An 11,565-nucleotide genomic window follows, 5' to 3' on the forward strand; every position below is an offset into this window, starting at 1 on the left:
CCTTCCCACACTCTTGCAATATTATAAACAATGTTTCTAAACTCTAAATGCTCTAAAGGAGCACAGACTGTCATGACTTCAGCTTTCTGCTTCATCTGCTCTCAGTCACCTGCAAGCGCGCTTGGCCCCGCCCACTTCTCCACTCTGCACCGAGATTAGCTGTTCAGCTGCAGGAGGAAGTTTATCCTGCAGTAAGGGCTGCACAAAGATGCAGCAGGTGTAAATCATTTTAAATAATTCATTTTAAATAAAAATGTCATTTCGATCGTGTGGCTCATCCACAATCAGCCAATTGGGTGTCATGTCCAATCTTATTGTGAAAAACCGCAATAGAGCGAGTCCACGATAGAAGAACTGTGAACACGTGAGGGACTACTGTATTGTTATATTTACTGTTTGAACATGAACGCACATCAGTACCAGCAAAGATAATTGTATATACATTACAATTACATTACAATACATTATATATATATATATAAATACACATGCACACAATACCCCCCACCTCTTGTAAAGATATATTTGTGTTTATATGTTCATTGATGTGATTAATCAAATTCAGTTAAATGTGAACGTTAGTGTGCTTTATTCAGAAAATCCACATCACATCTTCATTTCAGGATGTGGTTATTATAGACACATATTAAATGTTAAATATGAATATTTGTATATTTATCACAACAGTAATATTGGTACACACATTAGTCGTTGTAAACACTCAAAATAATACATATGTTGGTTTAGTGTTTTGTGCTTTAGTTGGTTTAGGGTTTATAACCTAAATTATTTTTGTTGAATTTGTTTTGTTTATTTTGTTTCTTTTAAATGAATTAATAAATGATTTTTTTAATCAATTCAGTTCAATTCAAAACTACGTTATTAATACCAGAGGTAAATTAAATGTTGTTGTAACTCATCTTCCTTTAATCTTTAAAGAGTTGTTCTAGATGCTGATGGATGTGGGCAGGAAGGTCTGTCGTGCAGCGGCCCACATCGTCCGGACTCATCCTGAACAGGATGAGCGAGGGGGAAACGGAGCCCAAAAAAACAAAGGCGGTCAGAGAGCGAGCAAAAGGAGAGAGCAAGAAAAGAGAGGGACGGGCTACCTGGGACCAGCCTATTTATAGGCAGGCGGAAAACACCACAGCTTAAAACAATTAAAATTTAATTAGTTAACCAAAACCCAAAATATCTCCAGGGGACAAATAAAATCAACAATGTGCCTCAAGGCACATAACACCCCCACCCAAAGATACTGAATGGTATTGATGCAGCCAGTAAGAAAGACATCGCTCATCAACCCATTCAGAGAAAAGAGAGGAAAACAGAACTACAGTCATGAAAGTGCATCAGCAACTATGTTGTCCTAACCATGAACGTGTTGTATGAAGATGTTAAAGACTGGCTCTGCAGGGACCAGTTCATCAGGCGGCGGTTCTTACTACGCATGAGGTCCAGAAACACTAACAGATTATGGTCTGTAAAAGCAAGCATAGGTCCACTAGAACTGCCTACATACCTCGAAGATGTCTAAAGCCAGGACCAACGCTAATGCCTCCTTGTCAATGACGGAACACCACCTCTGATGTCTATCAAGTTTCTTAGAAAAATAAGAAAATGGATGCTCCATACCATCAGTACCATCCTGTCAAAGGACAGCTCCCACTCCAGAGCCATGCATCCACACCCAACGTAAATGTCACATCAAAGCAAGGGGCAGACAACACCGGAGCCTCGATGAGCAAAGATTTAGTCTGCTCGAAAGCAGATTGACCAATTAAAATCTACTTTCAGGCTAAGTAGGTCTGTTAAAGGGGTAGCCACAGAAAAAGGTTTTGCAAAAACCCCATAGTAACCAATCATAGCTCAATAGCATTGTAACTCAGTACGAGTGGTGGATACAGGAACAGACAAAATAGCCTCAACGGGGCACACCTGACCTCCCCCCACCCTTTTTCCAAGATATGTCACTGTTGCTTGCCTAAATTTACATTTATCAAGATTAACTGTGAGAGTAGCCTCACTCAGACGTGCAAAAACAGTTTTCAAATGATCCATGCGCTCAGCCCACGTAGCAGAACAAATCACCAAATCATCCAGATAAGCCTCACAGAAAGATACACCGGACAAAATCACATTCACAAGCCACTGAAACAAAGCTAGGGCATTACGCATCCCAAAAGCCATCACCGTGTACTGAAGGAAGTCATCGGGCGTGACAAAAGTGGAGATGTCCTGGGCGCGTGCTGTCAAAGGAACCTGCCAATATCCCTTCAGCAAATCCAACTCAGGGGCCGTTTACACGGCACATAGTTTGAGTGCATCTGCAGCTTCCTCTCTGAGGTTCTGCTGATCATCTACACGACACCAGTGCCCCCCCTCTTTGGATCTGGAGGTTTCTGAACCCACCTTCCAGAGTGGAGGTTTTTCTCTGATGATGTAAACATCTCCCACTGAGGCTTTGTGTTAAACCACATGCACACACGCACGGACAGACGCTATATTTCTATCAACATGGCGGCGGATACACTGCTTTCAGAACAACGACTGATGGAATAAATTTATAATCTCGTAATTAATCTACGTCAGATTCAGGTGCTGTGACCAACATCTGTGTTGGAAGAGACACAGTCTGATCCAGTTCTAATGTCGCTGTTTATAGAACGAGGCACGTGCACACGTCGCGCTGCACTATAACATCCAAATGTGCTAAATAATAAGTTTAGCAATAATAAACAGTATTTATGTTAGTGTGAGAGATAATGAAGCTCTGAGCTAAATGAAGCTATCTGGACATGATGTAGTTCAAATTTAAAATGATGCTAAACATGTAGCATGAACACTAAAGTTGAAAATGAAGACATCAGGTTTAATTTTTATTTATTTATTCAACACCACAAACTGTATGTCACACAAACACTGATAATTAAACTGAACACACTATTAAAACACGTTAACAGTAAACTACATTAATGAACTGGACTCTTGTTTTCATCCTGGATGTCCCACGTTGTTCATCTGGCTCGTTCAGGCTGTCACTGCTTGGATTAATGCAGATTAAAACATTGAATGGATTGAATAAAAGAACTGAGGGAAATTTAAAATAAATAGTTCATCCAACATCTCTCTTCGACGTCCTCCTGCACCTGGGCCGAGCCTCGTTCAGAACCGGTCCGGCTGTGGGAGACAGCTTCTTCTTTTTTCAGGAAAAAATAAAAAAGTTGGTTGTTGTGTGATCGAAGTAAACACAAACTAACATTATTAAGAACATTTGATTTACCCGCTGTAATCAGCTACTGATTATCACGCAGTAAAGTCCGACATCATCATCGTCAACTCGGTTCTGGTCCACTCAGCGACCGGTGAGGAGCTGTTAGACGAAGCGGTCCCGCCTGGCATCAAATCTGTCGACTCATCCAGAATCCAGCTTGAACTTGTTGTTACGTTGTTGTTAGCTGAGATTTTCCTCTGGATGCATGTAAACACAAAATGCGTCCGTGTCAACGTGGATCTTTTCCTCTATCAGGATTAAAGTTAACTTTGAAAAAGTGTGAATTAATGAGTATTCATGATTGTTCTCAATCATCTTTTTACAACATACTGGTCCAACTGGAAGTTCGATACCTGGGCACTGGGCCACAAAAACTGCAAGTAATTATGTCAAACTGAATGTTGACAATAATATTACTAAATGTAAATTGATGTTAAATAACTGGTTGCAGAGAGACTTAACTCTTTCTGGTAGGACACGACGAACCAACATGGAGACTCTATCAAGACTGGTTCACCCTGCATCCTGCACAGCCATACCTCCAAAGATTATTAAAGAAATTAATAAATTAAACTTTAACTTCATTTGGAGAAATAAACATCATTATATCAAAAAAGGAGATACAGTTCAAACTTATGAAGATGGTGGGATTAAAGCAATAGATTTTGAAATAATGAGTGGTGTATTAAAACTTAAATGGCTTCAATCTTTTCTTAAAAATGCTCATGAGCTTTGGTTTGCCGTCCCAACGTTGGTTTTTAGTAAAGTTGGAGGTATTGACTTCCTGTTAAGATGTGACTTTGACATTCCTAAATTACCTGTTAAATGATCTGCTTTTCACCAACAGGTGTTATTAAACTGGAAACCAGCATACAAACATAACTTCAGTCCTCATGATGGTCCTTTTTGGAACAGCAGAGTCGTTTTACACAGAAGGAAGTCTGTGTTCATGGAAACATGGACGGAGAAGCAAATCACTCACTCATCTCATGGATGAAAAGGGAAATCTATATGAATATGAAGAATTCATAAAAAAATATAATTTAATCTGTACCAAAAAGACTATGACAAAGTAATAAAAAATAATTGCATTTGTTCAGTTAATAAAGAACAATTATGAAACTAAACCAACAATTAGTTTACTGAGCATCAATCTCAATGGACTAAATTTAACACACAATAAATGCAACAACAATTTTTTAAAGAAAACATTTAATAAAAACAACATATTCTGGTCAGGTAAGAAGAAAGTTTCACGATTTCCACGATAAGAAGGAAAGAATAAAAATAATGACAAAATATCTGGGTTTCCCTCGTCCACCTAATTATAAAGAATTATATTTCAAAACTCTTAATAATATTTATCCTTCTAACGAGTTTATAAGAAATAGATTTAAAATTGAATTCAAATTCAATTCAAATTCAAAAATACTTTATTAATCCCAGAGGAAAATTAAGTGTTGTTGTAGCTCATCATCTTGGTTTTATTCAAGAGTTGCTATAGAAGCTGATAGCTGTGAGAAGGAAGGATCTCCTAGAGCAAATCTGAAGGATCTGGCCACAGATACTGATCCGTCCACCCAGATCCAGCTTGCTGTCGGATCCGGCGGGCCTCTCGGTCCTCTTGGGCAGCAGGACTGCCAGAATGCTGGACAGAATTCCTCCCTGAGTGATGGTCACTCCTCCCAGCAGTCTGCTGAGCTCCTCGTCGCCACGGGCAGAGAGCTGAAGGTGCTGGGGAATGATCCCGGTCCTCCTGATGTCACGAACTGAGTTTCCCCACCAGCTCCAGAATCTCGGCGGTCAGGCACTCCAGCACCGCCGTCAGGTTGACAGGAATTTGTCCATGGAGCCTCATTTTCAACTCATTTGGGATTTAATGTTGTAGTTGAGGTATTTCAGCTTTTGAGATGTTAATCAGCTGCTCCTGTATGTTAAAAAACACCTTGTTGCCATGGTTACACATCATAACAAATGCCTAAAAGTAAAAAAGGTTTCAGTTAAAATCCTTCCAGCTGCACTGCATCCAATACCAGAGGAAATAATCATCTGGAAAAAGTGAATTATATCCAGAAAAAGAAGAATTAAAGTTTCCAAAATCAATAACTCAGAATGAAAGTAACAGCTGCTCCAACATGCAGCCACCTTGAGCAGCGCAATTCTAGGACTTTTAGTACTCTAGAATGTGATAACTGTTATAAATGTAACGAACCTGAAACAGCAAAACATCTGTTTTATGTCTGTCATTCTATGAACACGTTATGGAAATACCTTCACGATCTTCTGACCATAAAATCCATGAACATAGACTCCTTCTCCCCTCAAAATGTCTTATATGGATATGTATCTGAAAATAAAAAATACCTAGCTAAAATACCAGCCAGATGTTTAGCAATATTGTATGTCACTGAGTTCATGCTGCTGACGATGGGTCTGAGTGGTGTTCCTTCTTTGTGGATTTTTTGTGATTTTTTCAATCATACGTGAGCAGAGTAAACAGGAGGGGGCTCAACACACATCCCTGAGGAGAGCCAGTGCTGAGGGTTATGGTGGATGAGGAGAAGTTGGGGATCCTCACTAACTGTGGTCTGTTTGTTAAGAAGTCTAGTACTCAGTTGCAAATGGAGGGGCTTAGTCCTAGTGTGAATATTTTGTCCATCAGGGTTTCATTCAACCTTTATTTAGACGGTAAATCCCATTGAGCCTCAAGGACTCATTTACAAGAGAGACCTGATTTAACAAAGAATGATGACAACAATGGACAACAGCAACAACAATAAAAAAAAGGTAACAAAAAACAGCTAGATTCTAAGGCGAATGTAGAAAACTATAAACAGGAACATGTCAGCATTGGTCCCTGCCAGGAGTCCAACAGATTCTTAAAGTCACTTAGAGAGGTCAAAGGTCGAAAGCTTCAAATCTTTTTGTAAGATGTTCCAGGAAACAGGAGCGGAGTAGGAGAAGGCCCTTTTGTCTAGTTCAGTCCTCAATGAGGGAACACTGCAGGTAATGATGTCCTGAGAGCGCACGCTGTAGCTGCACTCACACAGAGACATGTAGGAGGAGATGTATGAAGGCAGCAGACCAGGAAGTGATTTAAAGATGAAAATGTACCAGTGAGAGAGTCTGTGAAGTTAATGGTGACCAGTTAACCAGTGGATACTGGGTGCAGTGGTGGGTACGATAATCACAGCCAGTTATGAATCTTAGTGCACCATGATAGACAGCATCCAACATCTGCAGCATCCAACATCTGCAGCATCCAACATCTGCAGCATCCAACATCTGCAGGGTTCTTGTAGGAGCGTTCATGTAAATAATGTCACCGTAATCAATTGAGGGAAGGAAAGTCACAGATACAAGGCGTTTTCTAGCATTCAGGGTTAGACAGGATCTGTTTCTGAAAAAGAAACCCAGTTTAACTTTCAGTTTCTTTACCAAGTTTTCCACGTGGAGCTTAAAAGAGAGATGTGAGTCGACCAAGATACTCAAATATTTATAGGAATCAACAAACTCAATGGGGACACCATTTGAGGATAAAATGGGAGGAAGAACTGCTGGGACCAACTTCCTATTTGAAAAAAAAACATCCCTTTGGTTTTGTCAGCATTTAGGACAAGTTTGAGGCGAAACAAATCTGACTGGATGATGTTGAATGCAGATTTCAAAAGCTGGAAAGCCTTAGCAACAGTTTTAGCTCGACAATAAACAACTGTGTCATCAGCATAGAAGTGTATGGATGCATCAGGGATGTTTTTACCTACATTACACATGTAGATTGTAAAGAGGGTGGGTCCTAAGACTGAGCCTTGTGGTACACCATTGTTGACTGTTAAATAACTGGAGGAAGTACCATTATGTTGAACACATTGCCTCCGGTCTGAAAGATAGTTAGAGAACCAACCCATGGTGTGTTCTGAGAAACCAGTTTCTGAGAGTTTATGACACAAGATGTTCTGATCCACGGTGTCAGAATCTTTAGACAGGTCTAAGAAAAGTGCAGCACAATAATCCTTAGCATCCAGTGCTTCAACAACGTCATTAAGAACCTTCAGTGAAGCAGTGGTTGTGCTGTGTTGTTTCCTGAAACCAGATTGATGTGGAGGTAAGATGTTAAAAAGGTCCAGGTAATTTTTGATTTGAGAGTTTATCAGTTTTTCTAGAACCTTGGCTAAAATGTAGAGTTTAGAGATTGGTCCATAGTTGTTCAGTGAGGGGGGGTCTCCTCCCTTCAGCAAAGAAGAACAAAGGCTGTTTTCAAGTGTCTGGATGGAGTTTTGTCTTATGGAGAGATTGAAGATGTGGGTCACAGGGACTGTGATGATATGAGCAGCCAGCCTTAAGAAATAAGGTGGAAGTTCATCTGGACCTGCAGATTTTTTAGGATCAAGATCTTTTAACAGTTTATTGACCTCACTGACTGAGAATGGAGAAAAAGAGAAGCTGTGATTAACTGAGGATTGACTTGTAGGAGGGATGTGATTTGTAGAAGTTTGGTTATTAAGTGAAGTGGCTGATTTTCCATTAGTGACTGTGTCAAATAAAGAACTAGAAGCAACAAAATGTTTGTTGAAACATTGTTGGTGTTGAAGGCGGATGTGAAGTCCACAAAGAGCATATAGGCGTAAGAGTCTTTCTGCTCCAGGTGGTTGAGCACAGTGTGGACCACAGAGGAGATGGCATCCTCTGTTGATCGGTTCTCACGGTATGCGTACTGATCAGGGTCCTCGTTGATGTTGATAGTTGTTTAGATGTGGGTCATTTTTCGAAGCATTTAGCGACTATCGGGGTGAGTGCCACTGGCTGATAATCATTCAGACCAGTCACTGTAGAGCTTTTTGGGACTGGGATGATGGTGGCAGTCTTCAGGCAGGTGGGAACTGTCTCCAGGGTAAGTGAGGTGTTAAAGATGTCTGCCAGCACCTCGCAGAGCTGATCGGCACATTCCTTCAACACTTTTCCGGGGATGTTGTCTGGGCCGGTTGCCTTGTTCGGATTACTCCGCCTGAAAGTACTCCTTACTTCTGCTGAGGAAGTCATGCTGAGATGTTCTCCATCCAGTGGTGAGGTGAGTCTGGTGCCGGGTGGTCTGTTCGGGTCTTCAAAGCGTGCGTAGAACTTGTTGAGGGCATCAGGCAGAGATGGGTCTTTGGGGCATTGTTCACTCCTTCCTTTATAATCTGTTATGCACTTAATGCCCCTCCACATGCTCCGAGGGTCTTGTGAGATGAATTAGAATAGAATAGAATAGAATAGAATAGAATAGAATAGAATAGAATAGAAAAAGCCTTTATTGTCCCACGGATGGGACATTCCAGTGTATCAGCAGCAACAGATTAAAAGATTTAAGGATTTCACACAAAAGTTCCTAAATGTTAATAAACAACACAATATATAAGAAATAAGATAAACAATGTCACTAATAACGTTCAATATGTATTGGAACATTGATAAGGACAGAGTATTGACAGCACAGTGTTACAGGCAGAGTGTGTGTTTCAGCAGAGGTCAGCATGTATTTAATCCTTGTTGAGTTTGTTGGAGCAGTGATGGTTGTAGAGTCTAACAGCTGCTGGAGGAAGGACCTGCTGGAGGAAGGACCTGCGGTGACGCTCCTTTGTGCATTTAGGAGCAGGAACCTGTCACTGAACGAGCTCTCCAGTTCAGCAGCAGCTTCATGGGGTGAGGGACGTTGTCCAGCAATGATGTGATTTTAGCTGGAGTCCTTCTGTCTCCCACCACCTGCACTGGGTTGAGGGGGCGTCCAAGCACAGAGCTGGTCTTCTTGATGAGCTTATCTAGCTGCTTCTTCTCAGCTGATGATACGCTGCTGCTCCAACACACAACACCATAGAAGATGGCTGATGCCACTACCGAGTCAAAGAAGGTCTTCAGGAGCACCCCCTGCACTCCAAAAGATCTCAGTCTCCTCAGCAGGTAGAGTCTGCTCTGACCCTTCCTGTAAAGTGTATCAGTGTTGTGAGACCAGTCCAGTTTATTGTTCAGGTGAACACCCAGGTACTTGTAAGAGTCCACAATCGCGATGTTCACACCCTGGATGTTCACCGAGGTCATTGAGGTGGGTCTGTGCCTGCGGAAATCCACAACCAGCTCCTTAGTTTTAGCAGCGTTGATCAGGAGGTGGTCCTGCTGGCACCAGTCCACAAAGTCTTGAGTCCGCTGTCTGTACTCTGAGTGGTCCTCACCTGTGATGAGGCCGACTGTGGCAGAGCCAGAGAACTGTTGCAGATGGCAGTGTGGGGAGTCGATGGTGAAGTCTGTAGTGTAGAGGGTGAAGAGGAATGGTGCCAGCACAGTTCAATTGACCCTCGATCCTCGGTGCATATGTGGCCGTGGCCTTCTTAATACCAGAAAACAGCTCTTTCCTTGTCCTACTCAGCTCCTCTGAGTTTCCAGACCTGAAGGCAGTGTTCCTGGCTTCCAGCAGGGTGCGCACCTCTGCATTCAGCCAAGGTTTTCTGTTTGGGTAGCTTTTAACATTTCTGATAGTGGAGACGGTGTCAGTACATGTACTAATGTAACCCAGAACTGAGGATGTGTATTGGTCCAGATCAAGCGATCCTCCATTTTCAGCAGCTTCTCTGAAAACCTGCCAGTCTGTTTGTTCAAAACAATCTCTCAGTATGGGTCCACTGTCCTGGATCCAGCATTTAACTTTCTTTTGTACCGGTCTGGAGCGTCTCAGCTAGGGGAGGTAAGCAGGAGCCATTAAGATTGAGATGTGATCTGACAGTCCTAGGTGGGGCGGGGTTCGGCTTTGTGTGCATCTTTTGTGTTCGTGTAAACATGGTCCAGTGTGTTGTTTTCACGTGTTGGTATGCCCACATGCTGGTAAAAACTTGGGAGACAGTCCTTTAGATTCACGTAATTAAATTCTCCGGCTATCATGTAAATGCACACTCCATCTCCCCGTGATTTCCCCGTTAGCTTGCTGCAGCGGAATGCACGAAAAAAAGTCTGTCATCCATCTGGAAGACTGTATCCGGCGTTTCGCTTGTAGTCCATGTTTCTGTGAGGCAAAGCACCGCACACTTCATCATCTTTTCTGAGGCGCCCGCTCTCAGACGAAGCAAATCCATCTTGTTGTCCAACGAGCGGATGTTCGACAGAAAGAGAGACGGCATCGGGAGTATTCCGGATTTAGCGTTAGCTCGTATCCTCACCAGAACCACTGCCCGGCGTCCTCACTTCATAAGCCGGGAGCAGCGCTTCCTCTTCTGCCCATTGGAGCGCCTCTGCTGCAGCTTCCAGGTAGATGACTTTAAAATCTGCATTCTGCCGAGCGTAGTTTTGAGTTTGTTGCTGATTTCTGCTATATTTTGTGACAAATCTGCTCCTATTCTCATCAATTCGGTTCGGCTATAGTTCACACGCGTAAATCGTGTGGAGTCAGGCACAGAGTCAATATCAAAACTTCTAAAAACTGGGATGGTACCGGGAGCCTGTGAAGCTGCAACTGCTCTGAGCGCGGCCATCTTGGCAAGGCTGATGGTTAATATGTTAATTTGTTTAAGCATTTGTTGACCTTAGGACGTATGACAGAAGATATTTTACATGTTTTTATGTATCATTGTAATTTGAGATTGTCACTTGTTATTTTGTTCTTGTGTTCCTGTGTTCTTATGTTCAATAAAGTTTTTTTTAATTACACAAATGAGAAGAGTCCTTGTAACCAATAGCAACCTGTTTTACTATTTGATGAGGTCATGTTGCATTCACTGACCATTAAGGTAAATTAAAGTTTCTTTTCAATGATGGTAAAAAGTGAAATCAAATACACTATATGGACTGTACTTATAGTACCTTTATATCTTATTGAGATACACAAAGCTCTTTACAACAATCTGCGCCTCATTCATACAGCACTCTACTAGATCTCTACAAAGCTAATTGAACAAATCATTCTAAAGAGACTAATCAGAGCTTTATCACATTCAGACACTGATGGAACACACATCAGAGGCAATGAGGGGTTCAGCGTCTTGCCCATGGACACTATGACATGTGACTGCAGGTGGATTCGAACCCCCAACTCTTGAACAGGAGGACGACTGCTAACCACTGAGTCACAGCCGCCCATCAATGTATCAGGACTATTGTGATGACTATGACTTATCAGAGGATATTCTGCAGTGACAGGCACAGATGAGCAATTATTTAATTTCTATATGAATTATAAAATTCGATTTTAAAGCGCTTGTTTGTGAATGATGCAAATTGAAAGGTTGCTCTCGTCCACGCACTAAGTGCGAGTTTTCCCACGCCACTGA

This window comes from Nematolebias whitei, chromosome 14, assembly GCF_014905685.2.
Source record: "Nematolebias whitei isolate Nwh7 chromosome 14, NemWhi1, whole genome shotgun sequence".
NCBI lineage: Eukaryota > Metazoa > Chordata > Actinopteri > Cyprinodontiformes > Rivulidae > Nematolebias > Nematolebias whitei.